Here is a 17,821-nt window from a genome sequence, read left to right as displayed (position 1 = left end):
ATGGACTGAAAGTTCCAGGGCAGGGATTTGATCTTAAGGAAAGTATCTCTTAATGATGGGAGATATGGTTTCCTGAAAAATAAATCTATATTAAATTACATTGTCAGTTCACAAGTGTTCCAGAGATATATTAAATTGTTCTTCAAAGAAAACAAAATTGAAGCCAAAAATTAAAAAATCTAAAAAGTAAAATCATTAAAACAGCGGAGTTTATATAATGAATCAAAAGAGATAGGCCTATAGATGAGGGTAAATCTATAAACATAAAAGAAGACTATGGGCAAATTTAACATGTATTTAGGAAAGTAGGTATATATGGATTTATTGCTACATTCTAATAAAACATCCATTAGTTCACTTATTCTGGACACATTTGTGTATTAAATGGTTGATACACATATAAAGAAAATGCATTGGGAAAATGACACAGCTGTAAAGGTGTTTCTGAAAAAAAACCCTACTTCTCATTAAACAGATGGCTCTGGAGAAGGAAGAAATCCAAAATACTCAAGCATATATCAGCACTGCTAAGCTACCAGAAGAGGACCAAAATTGTGTGTACTGGGGCATCATGCCCTGTAGTAACCCTGGACCACTGATGGGTGGTGAATCAATCATACTCAGCTCATCATTGGGGTCCCACATTCCATGGTATATCATTTAAGGCAAGGGCACAGGATCTTCTGCACTCTGATGTTTCCCTCAGGTCTCCTGTGGTTGCAAGATGGTATCACATGTTGAATCCCAGCACCAAAAATTAAGAACAAGCAACTCTGGCACACAAAGACAACTGAAACTGCCTAGGATATTTGAAGAGCAAGCCTAACACTCTGAGAACAGGTCCTCAAATGAAGATCCCATGGAGAACTCCATATCACCTAATTCCAGACCAGGGAGGGAAGCAGCCCAATCAGGAACAACCTGGGCATCATGATATGCATTAAGAAACCATGGTAAGAAGATTCAAGGGGGAATTCCTTATGAATGGGACCTGCTTTGCATAGGACATTAGCAAAAAAAAAATGTTCACTCGAAGAGAAAGGATGACATAATCATGCTTGAAGAAATTCTATTGAGAATGAATGTACAGGACAATACCATATTGTATCCTTGCCAATATGACCTGGAGGGCATTGTAGATTTGGAATAAGAAAAATGATACCTCAGACTCCCCTCTGTAGCAGGGACATGTCTGAAGAACACCAAGTGAACAAGATAAACTCAATTATTCACCTTGGTAACCACCCATTGCTCAACCCAAGATTCCTATACAGATGCAGTTGAATAGCATAGATGGTACCCTTGAGGTTTGCAGTGGAACACGCTGGCCAGACTCTAAACTCTGCTACAAACACGTAAGGTGAGCAAATGTCTCTGGGCTAGGACACAGGCTGCAGCCAACTTCGGGGCCAAGGGGAGGCAAGCCTGAAGGTGACACGAGACCCAGCATCCAGGTGAAACACCTGCAACACCAGAAAATGTTGACAGTTCCAGGAAGGTCTGGCATCACCAAGGTGCAGGAATAGGTGGACCAATAGGTGGCCAGGACAGCCCAGAGGGAACCCAGTGTCCCAGGCAGGGCGGCTGTGCCAGACCAAGTGGAGCTATGGGCTTCTACTGCCCTTGGCTGCCAAGATGGCAAGGGCTGACCCTGGACCTGGTAGGAGGCACACAGGTGAGCCTTTGGGTCAATGGAGATGGTGCTGGGCCCCAACCATGGGTACTTAAACTGACGGGGCCACTCAGGGAGCCCTCCCTCCCAATCTCAGACAGGGATCACTAGCTTGGGCGGCAGGGTGGAGTTGCTAGAATTCAGCGTGCCCTGGGCCATCCCATGCTGCCCTGTGCCCTGGGTCCCAGAGTCCTCCAAAGCCCAAGGCCCACCCCGACCATCCTGCTATGACCAGAATGAGGGCTAATTCCAAGTCCATCCCCTCCCTGGCATAGCCCAAGACCCAACACAGGTCCAAATGGGAAGCCTTGGTGTTTGGACGGCTGCTGCAGGATGGTAGGCACATATGCTCAGCACCATTTGGGGGAACCCTTGAACTGAGGCTTGTTAAATTTGACATGGGGTCCAGGGTTGCACCCTATCAAAATACTTCTGGTCCCGAAGATGGGCCTGAAATTAACGTACAGAGCACTGAAATATGCTTGACCCACCACAGCTCTGCACCCTGGGATAGCTGCCACAAGGCTGACTTCTAGACGACTGGCATTCTCTCTGCCAAAGGACACCAAATATATTAACCCATCCTGCCAAGCCCTCCCAAGGCCACCTCAGCTTGGTCAAGGTGAACTGAAGTCTCCAGCCAACCAAGCCCTAGAAGCAAAACCAGTAAGCCACTTCAGGGTGAAAGGCCTACAACGTGGAGAGTGCTGTGCTGTGTCAATGATGAGAACTCATATTGTCTCGAAGAGAGATGATGACATAAAAATCATGCTCAATAGGCTTACACTGACACCCAATGGAGGGGACCAACCCCAGCAGAGGATATGGGGACTCCAAATGGTGCTGGAGGTGCTTCCACTCAGCCTGGGCTTTGAGGCCCCCAATCCTTTCAAATTGCCCATTGGACCTGGGGCCTGGACATGGGCTTCCGAGTGCCTGAGAAGGTTAGGGCTTTCGGGCCTGGGTGCTGACCCATTGCTCCTTCCACCACACCTCCCCTGGGGCCCTTGCTCAGCCTCTCTGGTCCCCTTGTGTCTTTCAGGAGGCCATGCTAGCCAGGGTCTCACCACCGCCACAACTAAGCTTGGTGAGTGGATGCCACAAGGCCGGTTGCAGGCCTAGGTGACCTGGAGGTCTTAGAGAGGAAAGCCTGAGGGGGACTTGGGTCCCTCTGTGCAGGCCCACCAATGCAGGGATGGATAGCGTTCCTGCCATTTGAAGGCCTGCCATCCCCCAAGGAGCAGGAAGGAGTGGACGCAAAGGTGGCCAGGGGAGCCCAGAGGGGCCCCAGTGTGGGTGGCTGGGGGGACACACCAGGCAACAAGAAGCAGGGGACTCCTGCTGCTCCCTGCAGATCAACAGGGGCACCACCTCAGTGGACTTGGGGTCCCCTCTCCTGTGAGAACCTGAAGCTTCTTGGCTGGTCCGTACTGCATCTAGCCAACTCTGCTTGGGGTGGAGCCCTGGGCTGGTAGCCACCAATGTCCCCTGGGGCCTACCGCCTCCCAAGGAGGTTGGGACTGGTTGATCAGGGGGAAACTGGTTCCCTCACCTGGCCTTGGAATTCCGGAAGGGAAGGGCAAGCTGGGGCCCTGGGATGGGCATCCGGGCATACATTCAGGCCATTGGGGATGGCCAGGGACCCAGGCCTGGGCCCTCTAGAGCTGGTGGCTATCCCGGGTGCTCTTGCTCCCAGTCCCAGACAGGGATCTCCTTGCTTGGGTGGAGGGAGGGGTTGCAGGAATTCAACCTTCCCTGGGGCCCTCCAATGATGCCCAAAGGACTGGCTCCTCACATCCTCGAGGGCCCCGAGTCTACTAAGGCCATATACCCCTGACCAGATTCTGGGCCAAGGCGAGGTCTGAGCCATCCTAGTATTGGCCCGCCAAGTTGCCCACCACCCGCAACCCAAGGGGTACCCAAGGGAAACCCTGGTGCTCAATCTGCTGCCTGGTGGTGGCCCAATTGTTCAGCCACCTTGGGGAGCCCTAGTCTGGCTATTGTGTCTCCCAGCACAGCTTCGGGGCCATATGCCCTCTGGGATCTCCTGTGTTTCCACCAGGTGGGCTGCCAGTTTCAATCCTGAACACCCAATGCCTCACTGAGTGCCTATGGCTCTGCTCCACAGGGGAGCTTAGCTGCCATCTGGATGGCCGTCTAGACGGAGGGCTTGCTCCTATCACCCCAGACTCCAAACCCAATTGATCATGCCACTGCACCCTTCTGCACACCACGTCAGCTGGGTCCAGTCTTAAGAAGAGTTCCAAGGGCTACAACACACAAGGCATGCCGCTTGGCAGCAAGCACCACTGGTAAGCTGCTTCAGGGATAGATGCCCACACACGTGCCCAGTGCTATGCTTGGGTCAATGATGAGAGCTCATAATGTCTTGAAGACAGATGATGATGCTCACTAGGATTACACTGAGGCTCAATGGAAGGGACTGCCCAGGGCTGCAAATACCGGGCGGGTCTTCATGTGACACTAGGGGTGCTTCCCCTCAGCCTGGGCCTTGAGGCCCCCAAACCTTCCAAACTGCCCATCAGGGTTGGGGCCTGTCCATGGGCTTCAGGGTGCTTGAGAGGGCTCAGGCCTTTGGGCTGGGTGCAGACACATCGCTTCTCCCACCATGCCTCCCCTGGGGCCCTTGCTCAGCCTCTCTGGTCCCCTTGTGTCTTTCAGGGGACTGCGCTGGCCAGGATCTCGCCACCACCTCAACAAGGCTTGGTGAGTGGATGCTGTGAAGTGGGTCACAGGCCACGGTGATGAGAGGGCCTTTGGGAGGCAAGCCTGAGGGCGACTTGGGTCCCTTGCATGCAGGCCCAGCCATGCATGGCCAGATAGTGTTACTGACCTTTGAAGGCCCACCATCCCCAGGGCGCAGGGAGGAATGGGCCCAAAGGTGGCCAGGGCAGGCCAGAGGGAACCCACGTTGGGCTGATGGGGGGCCAAGCCAGGCCACGGAGAGCAGGGGACTCCTGCTGCTCCTTGCTGATCACCAAGGGATGCCACCTTGTTGGAACTTGGGTCCCCCCTCCTGTGGTGGACTGATGAGACACATGGCTGGGCCGTGCAAGGTTGAGACACTGCTGCTTGGGGTGGTACCCTGGGCTGGGATCCACTGACCTCCCCTTGGACCTGATGCCACCCAGGAGGTTGGGACTGGTTGCCCAGGGCAGGAGCCTAGTTCCCTGACTTGGCCTTGGCAACTGGGAGGGCAAGGGCTAGCTGGGGCCCTGGGGTGGGCATCCTGGAGGGCTTTGGGTGGTGGGGATGGCCCAGGGCTCCAGCCCCTAGACACTGAAGCCCTGGCGACTGTCCCAGGTGCTCTGGCTCCCAGTCCCAGACAGGACACACCCTGCTTGGGCAGAGGGTGCAGTTGCAAGAACTTGACATGCCCTGGGGCCCTCCTATGAGACCCAAAGTCTTGGGTCCCCAAATCCTTGAGGGCCCTGAACCTACTAAGGCCATACTGCCCTGAACAGATTGCCGGCCAAGGCCAGGGCCCAGCAATCCTAGTCTTGCCCATGAAGTTGCTGGCCACCCACAACCCAAGGGGTACCCAAGGGAAACCCTGGTGCAGACCTGCTGCCTGGTGTTGCGCCTCATTGCTCAGAACCCCTGGGGGGCCCGCATCTGCTATTCATGTATCCCAGCACAGCTTCAGGGCCACGTGCCCTCATGGGCCATCCTCTGTTTCCAACAGGTGGGCTTCCCACCTTACATCCTGAAACTAACCCTCAATGAGCTCACACATCTCTGCTCCACAGGGAAGATTAGCAGCCACCCGGAAGGTCAACTACATAGAGGGCTTGCTCCGATCTGGACTGAATATGAATGCAGTCGATCATGCCGCTGCACTGTTCTTCACACCACGACAGCTGGGTCCAGTCTTGACAGGAGGCCAAAGGCTCCACCCACAAGGCACATGGCTTGTCAGCAACAACACAGGTAAGCTGCTTCAGGGGTAGATGCACACACACATGACCAGTAATGTACTTTGGCCAATGATGAGTACTTATATTGTCTCTAAGACATGATGACATAAAAACCAACTCAAAAAAATATGCTAAGGCCCAATGGAGGGGACCATCCCAGGCTGAAGATATGGAGGCTAGAAGGGAGCTGGGGGTGCTTCTCCTGGAGTTGCAGGCCACAGGTCCTGCCAAATTGCAAGGAGGGCTGGGGCCTGGCCATGGGGCTCCAGTTGCCTGAGTGGGGTGAGGCCTTCGATCCTGGCTGCAGAGCATCCGTCCTATCATGACAGGGAACCATTACTCAAACTTTATGGTCCCCTTGTGTCTTTCAGAGCACCAGTGTGTCCAGGCCACATCCACCAACAAGCCCGATGCCCTCTGCAAGTCCGGTTGACACAGGGCAAGAGCCATGAGCACCCAAGCTCTGGCAGCCTTCCCGGGAGCTCTCGCTCTCTGGGCACACAGGGATCTCCCTGCTTGGGCGGACGGTGGGTCTGCCGGGACTCGACGTGCCATGGGGCCCTCCCATGACGCCCAAAGGTCTGCCTCCCCGAGCCCTCAAGGGCTCCGCATCTACTAAGGCCATACTGCCCTGACCAGAATGCTGGCCAAGGCCAGGTACCAGCCATCCTGGTCTCAGCCCGCCAAGTTGCCCACAGCCCGACCACCCAAGGGGTACCCAAGGGAAACCCTGGTGCCCAACCTGTGCCAGGCTGTGGGTCCCGTGGCTCAACCCCCTTGGGGGAGCCTTCGTGTGGCTGTTCGTGTATACCAGCACAGGCTCGGGGCCACGTGAACACTTGGGCCCTCCTCTGCTTCCACCAGGTGGGCTGCCCCCCGCAATCCTGAACCTCGAAATCCTCGTTGAGCCTCCTCCTCTCTCAGGGAAGTCCACAGGGAAGCTTAGCGGCCACTCAGATGGGCGTCTAGACGGAGGGCTTGCTCCTATCCCAAAGAGGCTGGACCCGGTCGATCGTGCCGCCGCACCCTTCTGAACACTACGTCAGCTGCGTCCACTCTTGAGAGGAGGATCAAAGGCTCCAGCCCAGAAGGCACGAAACTCATCAGCAAGCACTGCCAGTAAGCTGTTTCAGGGGCAGACGCCCACACACGTGGCAAGGGCTGTGCTTGGGTCAGTGATGAGAATTCATATTGTCTCGAAGAGAGATGAGGACTTAAAAATCATGCTCAATAGGATTATGCTGAGGCCCAGTGGAGTGGAGTGGACCGTCCCGGGCAGAGGATCCGGGTGCTCCGGTTGTGCTGGGGGTACTTCCCCTCAGCCTGCAGTTTCAGGCCCCGGATCCTGCCAAATTGCCTTTTGCGGCTAGCATCTGGACGTGGGCCTCTGTCGGCCCGAGAGAGCTTAGTCGTTCAGGCCTGGGACCGACCCACCACTCCTCCCACCACACCTACCCTGGGACCCTTGCTCAACCTCTCCGGTGCCCTTGTGTCTTTCAGGGGGCCGTGCTGTCCGGGCCCTCGGCCCCGCCTCAACTAAGTTTGGTGAGTTGATGCCACGAGGCGATTCAAAGTCCAGGGGACCAAGGGGCCTTCGGGAGGCAAGCCTGAGGGTGATTTGGGTCCCTGTGTGAAGGCCAGGCCCACCCGTGCAGGGATACATAGTGTCGCTGCCTTTGAAGGGCCACCATCCCCTGGGTGCAGGAAGAATGGGCCCAAATGTAGCCAGGGAAGCCCAGAGGGACCCAGCGTGTGCGGCTGGGGTGGGGGATGGGGGACAAAACCAGGCTGCGGGAGGAGGTGGACTCCTGTTGCCCCCTGTTAATCACTATGGGGTGCCCCTCGGTGGACTTGGGGTCCCCTCTCCTGTGGATACCTGGAGCCCCTCAACCGGGACGTGCAGCGTCTAGCCACCGCTGCTTGCGGTGGTGCCCTCGGCTGGCATCCCCCGGACATCCCCTGGGGCCTGCCCCCTGCCAAGGAGGTTGGCAATGGCTGCCCAGGTCCGGGGTCTGATTCCCTCACATGGCCTTGGCATTGTGGAAGGCAAGGGCTCGCCAGGGCCCTGCACTGGGCATCCGGACGTGCCTTTGGGCCACTGGGGATGGTGCAGTGCCCCAGTCCTGGGCCCTAAATCTCTGGAGGCCATCCCGGGCACTCTCGTTCCCAGTCCCACTCATGGCTCTCCGTGCTGGGCCGAGGGCCTGGTTGCAGAAAGTCAGACCACCCTGGGGCCCTCCCTTGATGCCCAAAGCCCTGGCTCCCCAGTCCTGAGGCCCTCGAGTCTACTAAGGCCATACTGTCCTGACCAGATGCCCAGCTGTGGCCGGTCCCCAACATCCTAGACTTAGTCCGCCAGGCTGCCCGCCACCCACCGCCCACAACCCCAGGGGTTCCCAAGGGCAACCTTGGTGCCTGACCTGCTTCCTGGCGTTGGGCTCCTTTGCTCATGCCCCTTGGTGTAGCCCTCGTCTGGCTCTTTGTGTACCACGGCACAGCTTCGGGGCCACTTGCCCTATTGGGTCTTCTGTGCTTCCACCAGGTAGGACTCTCGCCTCAATCCTGAAACCCCAAACCCTCGTTGAGCCCCCACGGCTCTGTTCCACAGGAAAGCATAGCAGCCACCCAGATGGGCGTCTAGACGGGGGGCTTGCTCCTAACCTCTGGAGGCCATCCCGGGCGCTCTCACTCCCAGTTCCACTCATGGCTCTCCATGCTGGGCGGAGGGCCTGGTTGCAGAAGTCAGACCGCCCTGGGGCCCTCCCTTGATGCCCAAATCCCTGGCTCCCCAGTCCTGCCGGCCTTTAATCTACTAAAGCCATTCCGCCCTGACTAGAATTTTGACAAAGTCCTGGTGCCAGCCATCTTAGTCTTTGCCTGCCATGTTGCCCACTACCCACCACCTGAAGGGACCCAAGGGAAACCCTGGTGCCCGACTGGATGTTGGGGTGTGGGCCCCATGTTTTAGTCCCCTTTTTGTAGCTTTCCTCTAGCTCTTTGTGTATCCCAGCACATCTTTGGGGCCACTTGTACTCTTAGGCCCTCCTCTGCTTCCACCAGGCAGGCCATCCACCTCAATCCTGAACCCCCAAACCCTCGTTTATCCCCTATGGGTCTGCTCCAGTTGAAAGCTTAGGTCCCCCCAGGATGGGTGTCTAGACGGAGGGCTTCTCGTATACCCACAGACTCTGAACCCAGTTGATCGTGCTGCTGCACCCTTCTGCCCACCAAATCTCTTGGCTCCTGTCTTGAGAGGAGGATCAAAGGCTCCAGCACGAAGGCATGTAGCTCATCAGCAAGCACCGCCAGTAAGCCGTTTCAGGGGCAGACGCCCACACACCTGGCAAGGGCTGTGCTTGGGTCAATGATGAGAATTCATATTGTCTCAAAGAGAGATGATGACATAAAAATCATGCTCAATAGTATTATGCTGAGGTCCAATGGAGGAGACTGTCCTGGGTGGAGGAATCGGGTGCTCCAGTTGTGCTGGGGGTGCTTCCCCTCAGCCTGGAGTTTCAGGCTACGGGTCCTGCCTAATTGCCCTTTTTGGCTAGGGTCTGGACATGGGTCTCTGTCTGCCCTAAAGAACTTAGTCCTTTGGGCCTGAGGGCCAACCCTTGCTCCTCCCACCACACCTGCCCTGAGACCCTTACTAAGCTTCTCTGGTGTCCTTGTGTTTTTCAGGGGGCTGCGCTGTCCAGGCTCTCACCCCCTCCTCAACTAAGTTTGGTGAGTTGATGCCACGAGGCGAGTCGAAGTCCAGGGGACCAAGGGGCCTTCGGGAGGCAAGCCTGAGGGTGATTTGGGTCCCTGTGTGCAGGCCCACCTGTGCAGGGACACATAACATTGCTGCCTTTGAAGGCCTCCCATCCCTAAGGTGCAGGGAAGAATGGGCCCAAATGTAGCCAGGGTAGCCCAGTGGGACCCCAGTGTGCACAGCTGGGGGGCAACTGCAGGCCACGGGAGCCAGCGGACTCCTGCTGCTCCCTGCTTATCACTATGGGGCTCTGCTTCGGTGGACTTGGGGTCCCCTCTCCTTTGGGGCCCTGGAGCCATCATCTGGGCCTTGCTGCATCTAGCCACTGCTGTTTTGGGTGTTTTCCTGGCCTGTGAGGGCACTGACCTCCCCTTGGACCTGCCGCCTCCCAAGGAGGTTTGAACTGGCTGCCCAGGGTGGCAGCTTGGTTCCTTCAACTGGCCTTGGATCTGGAAAGGCAAGGGCTAGCTGGGGCCATGGGGTGGGTATCCAAGCATGCCTTTGGGCCATTAGGGATGGTGCAGGGCCCCAGCCCTGGGCCCTCAATTGCTTGCAGGCATCCCGGGCACCCTTCCTCCCATTTCCGGACAGGGCTCTCCCTTCTTGGGCAGAAGGTGGGGTTACAAGAACTCCGCATGCCCTGTGGCCTCCCAAGATGCCCAAAGGCCTGGCTCACCATGTCCTCGAGTGCCCCAAGGTTACTGCAGCCATATGATCCTAAACAGATTGCTGACCAAGACCAGGTCCCAGCCATCCTACTCTTGGTCTGCCGTGTTGCCTACCACCACAATCTGAGGGTTACCAAGAGAAACCCTGGTGCCCAACCTGCTGCCGGTCAGTGGGTCCCATTCCTCAGCCCCCTCAGGGAAGCCCTCAATGGACTATTCGTGTATCCCAGCACAGATTTGGGGCCACATGCCCTATTGGGCCCTTTTTTGCTTCCACCATGCAGGCCATTCACCTCATCTTGAACCCCAAAACCCTCATTGAGCCCCCACGGGTCTGCTCCAGTTGGAAACTTAGCTGCCCCCGGGATGGGCTTCTTGATGGAGGGCCTCGTAGCCCCACAGACCCTGAACCCAGTGGATCATGCCACTGCACCCTTCTACACACTACATCAGCTGGGTCCAGTCTTGAGAAGAGGCCCAAATGCTCCAGTCCACAAGGCATGCAGCTCAGCATGAAGCACCACCGGTAAGCCTTTTCAGGGGCAGAGGCCCACACACATGACCAGTACTGTGCTTGTGTCAGTGATGAGAACTCATATTGTCTCAAAGAGAGATGATGACATGAAGATCATGCTCAATAGGATTAAGCTTTGGACCAATGGAAGATATTGTTCCATGCTTAGTATTCTGGACCTACAGTTGGTACTGGGTATGCTTCCCCTCCGCCTGGGCCTTGAGGTTACCAATCTTTCCAAACTGCCCTTTATGGCAAGGTCGTGGCTTTGGGCCTCTAGGTGCCTGAGCTGGCTCAGGCCTTTGGGTTGGTCCCAACCCATTGCTTTTCAGTCATGCCTCCCCCTGGCTTCTTGCTCTGCCTCTCTGGTTCCTTTGTGTCTTATTGTACCATGCCTCCTGGGGTCTCGCTTCTACTTCAATCATATAGGTTTGTATGCCATATTTATAGTCTACAGGCTGCAACCAACCTCGATTTTCAGAATCTTTTCTTGTGAGACTCGTGCCCAGATGTATAGCTTGGACTGCTGCAATACCTGAAATGGTTTAGTGCCTTAGGAAGATCTCCCCCTCCCTAGAGCACTGGAACATGCTGGCCAAATGTGGCCAGGGCAGCCCAGAGTCACTTGCATGTGCCATATAGGGAGGTACCATGCCAGGCCATTTGGCTTTGTGTGCTTCAGCTGCTCCCTGTTGAGAATGATGGTGGACCTCCTGGGTCAACGTTAGATCTCCTTGGCCAGTTTCAGCCAAGTCCCTGTTCTGTGCCATGCTGATGGAGCTACTTCTACCTTGGAGGGTGCCGTGGGCACAGATAACACGAACTTCCCCTTACAGCTAGCCAGCTCTGAAGTATGTTCAGAGCGGCCTGCACCATCAAGGGACCTGGCCTTGGCTGCTGGAATGGTAACACCAACCCAGGGCCCATGAAGGCACCCCCGGGCATGCCTTCAGGCCATCGGGGATGGTGTTGGACAGTAGTCCTGGACTTCAACTCCAGCGGCTGTTAGGGGAGCCCTCACTCCCAATCCTGAATAGGGCTCTGTCTGCTTGGGAAGCATGTTGTGGTTGCATGAACTTTAGTTTTCATTCAGCTCTCCTGTGGTGCTGGGTGGCCTGGATTCCCAAGTCTTCTAGGGCTGTGGGCCCACCCTGGGCATCTTGTCCTGACCAGATTTTGGGATAAGGCCAGGTCCCACCCCTGCCTGTCGTGGCCCACCAAGCATTACCCTGCCCTCTGACCCAAGGCGAGCCCCCAAGTGAAGCCCCTGTGCCAGGGTGTTGCTGCTGGGCAGTGGTCCCAGATGCTCGGCCCCCATTGGTGGAGCAGTCATCCTGATTTTTGGGTATCCTGACATGGGCTCCATGCCTCAATCCCCCATGGCCTCCCTTAGGTCCCCCAAGGTAGGCCACCGGTCTCAAGCCTGGAAACCTTTGCCCTGCATTGTGTTCCCACATCTCAGGGCCCCTAGTGCATTTGCCATGCTGTTGGGGTTCTTGGACATCTGGCCTAACTCCCTCCCCACAGATCCTGAACCCACATGACCATCCTGCCCTGCCCCACTCTTCACATCACATCAACTTTTTCCTGGCCCTTCCTATCACTGCTTGCCAAGTGGTTCACCATCTATGCCAATGTTTGTCCATATAGGTAAGCAGGAGTTCCAGGCCTCCTGCTGGACACTATACACCAATTCTGTTCTTGCTTTTGGCCCAGATGTCAAATATTCCCTGTACATTTGACAATGTCTGGAATATCTGGAGAAGTCTACTCCACCCCTGGTCTTTTGGCCTCTTTCTCCTCAATCTAAATGCCCAACTATAGAATGCTGTGCTTGAGTAATTATGTTTCTTTCAGTTTTCATTGTTTCATCGTGTTATGTGTCGTGGAACTGACGTGTGCCAAAGACAACCATAGGAGTCACTGAAGGGAATTGAATTGTGCGGGGCTTCCCAGTTGGAACTTCCCAGCTGAGCACTTTAGCCAGTGTTCTGAAACATGAACTTGGCATTTCTTGTGTGCTTCACATTTTCTTAGGTCAACACTGTTTTTTCAGGCAAATCCAGTTGTAATCTCTGAGTGAAACAGATAATTGTCAAATCATTCTGAATAAGCAGGAAATCATAGTAAATACTGACTTATCCTTCTCCACAGCATTGAAGAGAAAGGATGCCATATGGAGAAAATTAAATTGTGTGAATATGATGGTTTTGGTAGAAATTTATCACTGATATATGACTGGTTTGGAGCTCTTGTAGAAAAGACAAATATAATGGAGTACACTTGGAAACACATAGGGAGACAGATCTCTCAATACATTGCCTAGAAAAAGCATAAAGACTAATTTTTGTAACCAGATGGTTTTGAGAACTGTAGTTTTATAGTCAGCAGGCATTTTTTGTGATAGAAATTTGAAGGCATTGCCATTCTCTTGGCAAAAATGTAAGCAAAATCTCTGGCCCAATGGTGGGATCTGAGTATCATGTGGGTCACAGTAGTGAGAGATGATTTACTCCTCTCTGACCATACTTCTGATAGGTCACTTTCATAGAATGGCCTTTCAGTGGACAAAGGATCCAGTGATTTCCATTTTTCTGCTGTGCAAGTGCATCTATGCAGAGTCACCTGCCAAGTGCAGCTCATCCCCATTACTGGCTGCATAGTTGCTTCTTCCTCATTCTAGTGCCCTGTGCTCTGACAAGACTGCCCTTCTTGGTTAAAACTCCCTTAGTTTTAGCACACTGAATCCCTCTTCCAGAAGACCAGGACAGGCTTCTGCCCATACCATGTACCTAAAGTCTGGATTCTTTTTTAAAGATTGATTGATTGATTGATTGATTTACTTATTTACTTATTTATTCATTCATTCATGAGACAGAGAGAGGGAGAGGCAGAGACATAGGCAGAGGGAGAAGAAGGCTCCATGCAGGAAGCCCGATGTAAGACTCAATCCCAGGACTCCAGGATCATGCCCTGAGCCAAAGGCAAATGCTCAACCACTGAGCCACCCAAGTGTCCCTAAAGTCTGGATTCTCAAGTGATAGCTGGATTGGTTTAGATAGCATATGGACAATACTGTGTTGCTCCAAGAAAGTAAGTAAACTACATGGAGTCATACAGTATGAAAACAGACACTGAAAAATAGCTGAGACACTCACGGAGGAGATAATTCACCCTTAGGGTGCCTCCCTGAGGACAGCAAGCACTAAAACCCCTTTCCAGGGCAAGAGCATCTGGCTGGCACTGTTTCTCTTCCACCACCCCTCAGAACAAACACATAACCACCTTCCATAAATAGCACAATGCCAACAGTTACTGCCTAACCTGCTTAAACCAGGTCACACAGTTCTTCACATTTCCAATACTGCCCTTATTGTTCAAATTTGCCCCATTCCAAGTGTGGTGGACACCTTCCTTAGAAGATGAACATAAACCCCTAGTCACACCACAACATCTGACCATAGAGTTCTACAAAGTTTCATTGCTAGTGGAAGTAGTATCAGACATCATTTAACATGGAGACTAGAGCACACCTAGTCAAATCACTACCAAGTTCCAAACACTACCCAGTCCAGGCAAGAAGATCATCTGCAGGCAACTGGCCTACAGGATAGACCAGCCAAAACACAACAGCAGAGTGCATACAGCACACATCAGAGACATTTCCTGAAGTGCCAGGCCCTGAGCATTATATGATCTCTTCTTAACAAAGCCATTACCTCCAGAAGCAGAAAACATAACAGGTTTTCTAACTCAGAGAAGACAGAGACTTACACATAATGTCAGGACAGAGTAACTCATCCCCAAAGAAAGAACAAGATAAGGCCTCAGCCAGAGATCTAATCAAAACAGATATAAGTAATACTCCTTATGAAGAATTGAAAGCAATAATCATGAGGACACTCACTAGGTTTGAGAAAAGCATGAAAGAAATCAGGGAGACCATTACCACAGAAATAAAAGAGTTTTTAAAAAGTCAGAAATTAAAAATGCAATAACCGAGATTCAAAACTGACCGAATGTAATGACCATTAGAATGGAAGTAGCAAAAAAAAAAGAATGGAAGTAGCAGAGGACAAATAAGTTTTATAGAAGACAAAATAATGGGAAAAAATGAAGCTGAAAAAAGAGAAAGAAGAATTATAGAACACAAGAATAGACTTATGTACTCAAGGACTTCATAAAATGTAATGACATTTATATTATAGGTATCTAGAATAAGAACAGAGAAAAATGGGGGCAGCTAATTTATTTGAAGAAATACTAGTTGGAAATTTCCCCAATGTGGGGAAGAAACAGATATCTAAATCCAGGAGGAACAGAAACCTCCCATTAAAATCAACAAAAGCAGGCTAACACCAAGACCCATCATATTTAAACTTCCAAATTGTAGTGATAAAGAAAAAATCGTAAAGCAGCAAGACAAAAGAAGTACCTAACTTACAAAGGAAGACCCATAAAGCTAGCTACAAACTTCTCCACAGAAACTTGACAAGCCAGAAAAAAAGGCAGGATATATACAACATGCTAAATGGGAAAAATCTGGGGATCCCTGGGTGGCTCAGTGGTTTAGCACCTGCCTTCAGCCCAGGGCATGATGCTGGAGTCCCAGGATCGAGTCCCACATTGGGCTCTTTGCATGAAGCCTGCTTCTCCCTCTGCCTGTGTCTCTGCCTCTCTCTCTCTCCCTGTGTGTGACTATCATAAATAATAAATAAATAAATAATCTTTTTAAAAATGAGAAAAATCTACTGCAAAGAATTCACCGAACCTATAATTCAGAATAGGAGAGATGAAGAGTTTCCCAGACAAACAAAAACTAAAGAAGTTCATGATCATTAACTCAGCCCTTCAAAAAATATTATAGGGGACTCTGGGTGGAAAGGAGATACCAAAAGTGACAATAACTATAAAGGAACAGAGAGAATCTCCAGGAACTATGATAAAACAAGTAATAAAGTGGCATTAAATACATATCTGACAATAATTACTCTGGGTGTAAATGGACTAAATACCACAATCAAAAGACTAGGGTGTCTGGGAAACAAACTAGGGGTGGTGGAAGGGGAGGTGGGCGGGGAGTGGGGGTGACTGGGTGACAGGCACTGAGGTGGGTACTTGACAGGATGAGCACTGGGTGTTATCCTATATGTTGGCAAATTGAACACCAATAAAAAATAAATTTATAAAAATAAAGTCACAAAAAAAGACTAGGGTGTCAAAATGGATAAAAATCCAAGACCCATCTATATGCTGCCTACAAAAAACTCATTTTAGACCTAAAAACATCTCCAGACTGAAAGTAAAGAGGTGGAAAAACATTTACCATGCAATAACACATCAAAAGAAAGACAGAATAGTAATACTTATGTTCAATAGAGTAGATTTTAATCCAAAGACTCTAACAAGAGGTGAAGAAAGGTACTATATCATAATAAAGTGATCTATTCAACAAGAAGATCTAACATTTGCAAATATTTATGCTCCCAAACTGGAGGACCCAAATATATAAAACAATTAATAACGGAATGCCTGGATGGCTCAACGGTTGGGCTCTGCCTTCTGCTTGGGGTGTGATCCTGGGGTCCCATGTCAGTCTCCCTGGGGGGAACCTGCTTCTCCCTCTCCCTTTGCCTGTGTCTCTGCCTCTCTCTCTGTGTCTCTCATGGATAAATAAATAAATAAATAAATAAATAAATAAATAAAATCCTTAAAAAAATAAAACAATAACAAGTTTAACAGAACTCACTGATAATAATACAATAATAGTAGGGCACCTAAACACCACACTTACATCAATGAACAGATATCTGTGAAGAAAATCAATAAGGAAACAATGGTTTTGAATGTCTACCAAATAGACTTACCATATATATTCAGAACATTTCACTCTAAAGCAGCAGAATACAGATTCTTTTTGAGTGAACATGGAACATTCTCCAGAATAGATCACATACTAGTTCACAAATCAGATCTCAGCAGAACAAAATGACTGCGATCATACCATACATATTTTCTTTTTAAAAAAGATTTATCTATTAATGAGAGACACAGACAGAGAGAGAGGCAGAGACATAGCAGAGGGAGAAGCAGGTTCCCCACAAGGAGCCTAATGGAGGGCTTGATCCCAGACCCCAGGATCGTGTCCTGAGCTGAAGGCAAACATTCAACCGCTGAACCACCCAGGTATCCCCTGTACATATTTTCATGTTTCATATGTTTCTATGAAACACAAAATGAAACACAAGAAAAAAAATGGTAAGACCACAAATGCATGAAGATTAGGCAACATGCCACTAAACAATGAATTGGTCAACAAGGAAATCAAAGAAAAAAAATACATACATGTAAACAAATGAAAATGAAATCACAACAGTCCAAAATCTTTGTGATGGAGCAAAATGGTCTTAAGACAGATGTATATAGCACTTCAGGCCTGCATTAGAAGCAAGAAAAATATCAGACAACCTCATCTTACACCTAAAGGAGCTCAAAAAGAATAACAAATAAAGCCTAAAGCCAGCCAAAGAAGGGAAATAATAAGGATTACAGCAGAAATAAATTATATGGAAACTAAAAACCACAACAGATCAATAAAACTTGTAGCTTGTCTTTGAAAAGATTGATAAAATTGATAAACTCTTAGCTAGACTTAGTAAAATCACAAATGAGAGATGAGTAATACAAAGAATTATTAGAGGATATTATATAAAACTACATGGCAACAAAAGGGACAACCTGGAAGAAATGGATAAATTCATGGAAACATATAAAATACCAAAACTGAAACAGAAAGAAATAGAAAACCTTAGCAGGTGGATAACCAGCAAAAAAAAAAAAAATTGAATCAGTGATAAAAAATCTCCCAATAAACAAAATCCACAGCTATGTGGCTTCACAATTAAGTTCTATGAAATACTCATGGAAGAGTTAATATGTTATCTTCTCAAACTACTCCAAAAAAATAGAAATGGAAGGAAAACTTCACAATTCAATATATGAGGACAGCATTATATGATACCAAAACCAGATCAAGACTCCACTAAAAAACAGAACTATAGGCCAATATCACTGATAAACAGAGGAAAAAATTATCAAGAAAATACTAGCAAATCAAATAAAAGAATCATTCAAGATGATTGGTGTGATCTAAAGAGTAGAACATTATTCACAAATCATCAATGTGTAAAAGAAAGGATCATTAGTAAAAGAAAGGATAACAACCATATGATCTTAATAGATGGAGAAAAAGCTTCTGACAAAGTACAATAT

The 17,821-nt window shown here is 50.4% G+C and overlaps 1 long non-coding RNA gene and 6 other non-coding genes across 7 annotated transcripts in view; all 7 read left to right on the top strand.

Moving 5' to 3' along the window:
- The first annotated feature begins 2,386 nt into the window (after positions 1-2,386).
- On the top strand, positions 2,387-2,467 carry LOC112654197 (small nucleolar RNA SNORD115). The gene has a single exon (XR_003132859.1). It is a non-coding gene; the product is annotated as a small nucleolar RNA SNORD115 (small nucleolar RNA).
- A 1,112-nt stretch (positions 2,468-3,579) lies between these two features.
- LOC112653822 (uncharacterized) overlaps positions 3,580-17,821 on the top strand; it is a 45,637-nt gene continuing 31,395 nt past the window's right edge. The window contains exons 1-7 of the long non-coding RNA XR_007409788.1: positions 3,580-3,984; positions 4,355-4,399; positions 5,443-5,623; positions 5,982-6,729; positions 7,111-7,155; positions 9,295-9,339; positions 10,320-10,561. This is a non-coding gene — a long non-coding RNA (uncharacterized LOC112653822). The remainder of the gene's footprint in view (positions 3,985-4,354; positions 4,400-5,442; positions 5,624-5,981; positions 6,730-7,110; positions 7,156-9,294; positions 9,340-10,319; positions 10,562-17,821) is intronic.
- LOC112654198 (small nucleolar RNA SNORD115) lies at positions 4,035-4,104 on the top strand. The gene has a single exon (XR_003132860.1). It is a non-coding gene; the product is annotated as a small nucleolar RNA SNORD115 (small nucleolar RNA).
- Positions 5,674-5,750, top strand: LOC112654201 (small nucleolar RNA SNORD115). The gene has a single exon (XR_003132863.1). It is a non-coding gene; the product is annotated as a small nucleolar RNA SNORD115 (small nucleolar RNA).
- On the top strand, positions 6,780-6,860 carry LOC112654195 (small nucleolar RNA SNORD115). The gene has a single exon (XR_003132857.1). It is a non-coding gene; the product is annotated as a small nucleolar RNA SNORD115 (small nucleolar RNA).
- Positions 8,969-9,049, top strand: LOC112654196 (small nucleolar RNA SNORD115). Its single transcript, XR_003132858.1, has one exon. It is a non-coding gene; the product is annotated as a small nucleolar RNA SNORD115 (small nucleolar RNA).
- LOC112654199 (small nucleolar RNA SNORD115) lies at positions 10,612-10,691 on the top strand. Its single transcript, XR_003132861.1, has one exon. It is a non-coding gene; the product is annotated as a small nucleolar RNA SNORD115 (small nucleolar RNA).

Source organism: Canis lupus, chromosome 3 (assembly GCF_003254725.2).
Source record: "Canis lupus dingo isolate Sandy chromosome 3, ASM325472v2, whole genome shotgun sequence".
Taxonomy (NCBI): Eukaryota; Metazoa; Chordata; class Mammalia; order Carnivora; family Canidae; genus Canis; species Canis lupus.
The sequence above is the reverse complement of the archived record's forward strand: the minus strand, read 5'-3'. Positions and strand labels throughout refer to the sequence as shown.